This window comes from Pteropus vampyrus, unplaced genomic scaffold (assembly GCF_000151845.1).
Source record: "Pteropus vampyrus isolate Shadow unplaced genomic scaffold, Pvam_2.0 Scaffold176, whole genome shotgun sequence".
In the NCBI taxonomy this organism is placed as follows: domain Eukaryota; kingdom Metazoa; phylum Chordata; class Mammalia; order Chiroptera; family Pteropodidae; genus Pteropus; species Pteropus vampyrus.
This window is the reverse complement of record NW_011888957.1, coordinates 1220079-1223288: the sequence shown is the minus strand read 5'-3', so window position 1 is coordinate 1223288 and position 3210 is coordinate 1220079. Positions and strand designations below refer to the sequence as shown.

Genomic DNA, 3210 nt, shown 5'->3' with positions numbered 1-3210 from the left:
GCAGGGCTGGGCCCTGATGGCCGACACCAGAGGCCGCCTGAAGCTCATCCTCCCTCCACCCCCACGTCTTGTGAGATGGAGTGAAGGCTCCAGCCGGTCCCCCGGGCCCCATTTCACCGGTGCTACACTCGCTGTAATACATGGGCTCGACAGAAATTCAGATGAACCCGGCCGGTCCCTTCGGCTCCCACCGAATTTGCTGTTCCATTGCTCCCTATGCCCGGCCCTGTCCCCCGCCCTGCACACCGTCCCCAGCTCTGTTCTCTACCTGAAGCTCGGCATCAAAGGGGCAGTTTTCAAGTCTCCTGCCTGGCGGGGTGACCTGGTTCTGGGTGGTTGCTGGATGGCGTTTCTCGGGGATTGTCGTAAAAGCACCCTACTAACTGACCCATGTGCGTGGACCCCAGAGGGACCCGCCCAGCAGTAGGGTGGGTGTCACCTGAGGAAGCGATGGACAGGATGGTCCTCTCATTCACGGGCGACAGGCCTCCTAGGAAGGGCTCGCTCGCGGGGTGCCGGGAGTCATGGCCCACGCGTACCGGAAGCCCCTCGTCTGCCAGGAAGGAGGCCCCACCGCCGGCAGCACCGACAGACAGGTCCACGGGTCCCCAGATTAGCCAATGAGCACGAAGGGGCAGCTTCCTAAACTTTTATGAATCAAACACAGCAAGTCCATCAAGTCATGGATACACCCATTTTTGCTTAATTTGCTGACATGAATAACCCCACCTCTTCTGTTGGAAAGAGGATTTTGGGGGGCGGGCGACAGGGCCCCGGTTGTCTGCTTAGCCGTTGTAATTATAAAATTGCGATGACTGTAATTTGCCACTCAGGCTTGTCACTGGCTGGGAAGCCACAAGTGCTGTGCCGGGTGGCATGCGGCCCCTGGCTTTGGGGTTTGGCTGTGTGTGCTCCGTCCCACCAGGCGGTCCTCTGGCACTTCCCTCGGGGTGCGGACATGCGGACGTGGCCCCCTGTCCTGGGGAAAGGCCCCTGCTAGTCAAAGTGGGACTCAACCGATGGCGGTTTTGTTCACAAGATGCTCTAAGCACCTCATGTTCTAGCCTCTCGTTTGCTCAGGTCACCAGGAGGCTGAGCTGTACCTGGGACACCAGATATCCCAAGGTTACCCACAACCAAGGTCACGGCCAGGGCCGCAGACGGAGGACTCACGAGGCCACGCGTGCGCCCTCCCATGACGCCTCGCTGCCCCCTGATTCTGCATTTCCCGGTCACTCTCTGGGCCGCTCGGCCTGGTAGTTCGGAAGCACGCGGGTGGCGGGAGTGGCTGGCGAGCCCAGCCGGACGGCCGGCGGGCTATGCCCGGACACACGTCTGCGTCTCGTGTGGCCCCCCGGGCAGACTTGTCTGGAGCCCACTGTCCTTATTCCATCGCGGCCCCCATTTCTGGAGGGTGCACAGTTGGCCCAAGAGGTTTCACATTGCCCGATGAGGATGCGTCTCCCGCAAAAAGTCTGTCACACAAGGGGGAAGATGACAAGGAGGGAAGTGTCCCCCTCCGGACAGGCGACTTCTTTCCATTCTCTCATTGAGCGTAAACCAGAAACTCCCAGGCCTGACGTGGGCCTGACACCCCGGCCACTGCCAAGCCCGCCGTCCTCATCCGGGCGCCAACCACGCCTTCCCAGCCCCGCGGGTGCGGGGGCTCGGGGTGAGGGCGGCGTTTTGCGGCTGACCGAAGAGCGAGCGCGGGTCAGGCCGGCTGGTCGCGGAGTCCGAGCCGTGGCAGGAGTCACCGCAGAGCCATCCCACGGGGGCAGGAGCGGCCTCGCCTCGGGGACCGGCCTCCCAGGGGGCTGTGCGCCTCCACGAGCTGGGCCCTGCCCGGCTCCCGGCCCAGGGTCGGCGTTTTCCGCATCAACCACACCCTCGGCCGAGGGGAGGGGCGAGATGCGGCCACCCCAGACCTTCCCTCAGGGCCTTCGGCCTGGGAGGTCGGCAGTGTCCGCCCGAGCCCGGGAAGCCTGTGTGCACGAGTCACGTGGTCGGTGGGGGAAGGTATTCGTCTCAGCGGCCTGGGCTGTCATCACGAGGCCATGTGAAGACACCGTCCCTCCCTCTGGCCCATCACTGCCGTTAGACTCGAGGGTCAGTCCTGAGTGCCAGGCCCAGGATTCAGTTGCAACCGAAGGAACGTCCCCAAGGGTTCTGCTGTGTCTCTGAAGATAGTCCTGTCATACACGGGGTAGACTGGGACCAGTCGGGGTGGAGTAAGACACGAGGCTCCTTTGGGACCGGCGGGTGACATCTGGACCTTCGGGGAGACAGTGTCCGTCTTGTCCAGAACAGGCAGGGCGGCTGTGTCCCCTGAGGAGTGACATTCGGGACCAGCCCTTCTTGACGGGGTCGCGCGTGCTCGAGGGGCGTGGACAGGTGGGCGGCACCGCCGGGGCCCCCAGCCAGGTGCCAGCAGATGCCGGGGCCCTGCGCCCCTCCCGGTGCCCGTCCTCGGGGGGCCCGTCCGGCGGCAGCTCCGGGCCGGCGCTTCCCCTTTGCCCTTTCCCACTGGGCGTGGAGGGGTGGCCGTGGCCTTCTCCCTGCCAGCCCCTGCCCTCCGCCTCGGGTGCCCTCGGGCCTCTGCGTCCCCTCGGCTCTCAGAGATTCCGCCCGTGTCCGCACCCTCATTAATCAACGTCAAGCACGACATCGGCAACAAGGGCCGCATTCTTCCGCGGCCCCCTCAGCCTCATACATCCCATTGTTCCCGACCGATTCAGATGGCAAGAAAACAGCCCATGCAGCACATAAAAGGGATGAGACAAAAATGAAAAGCATCGAGGCAGAAAAAAGAGGAGGCATTTTTCCCCCTGAAACACTCGAATAAATACCCGGCAATGATAATTTAAATTATTCATACATTTATGAAAACATCCATTGAAAACTGAAGTGTATGATACTCTTTGTCTGTTTTCCTTGTTTCTTGTTTGGGATTAATCTTTACTGTAACCCGGGCCGGCCTGCCCCCCTCACAAAGGCACACTCTCTTTCCATGGGAAAAATGCTGGGCACACCCCAGGGAGAAGTCGGGGGGAGAGCGTGCTGATGTGGCAGTTGCCAGGCCCTCGAGGGGCCGGACGTCCAAACGGTGCCCGGCGAACAAAAAGCACGGAGCGGTTCTCACGTCTGCGTCAGGGCGGAGACGCAGCAGCGCCACGGGGCGGGGACTGGCCGGCCACGGTGGCGCGCGGG

At 62.6% G+C, this 3210-nt stretch overlaps 1 protein-coding gene across 1 annotated transcript in view; it reads left to right on the top strand.

Moving 5' to 3' along the window:
* Window positions 1-3210, top strand: part of PRDM16 (PR/SET domain 16) — a 317846-nt gene that overhangs the window by 118690 nt on the left and 195946 nt on the right. The gene's annotated exons all lie outside the window — the stretch shown is intronic.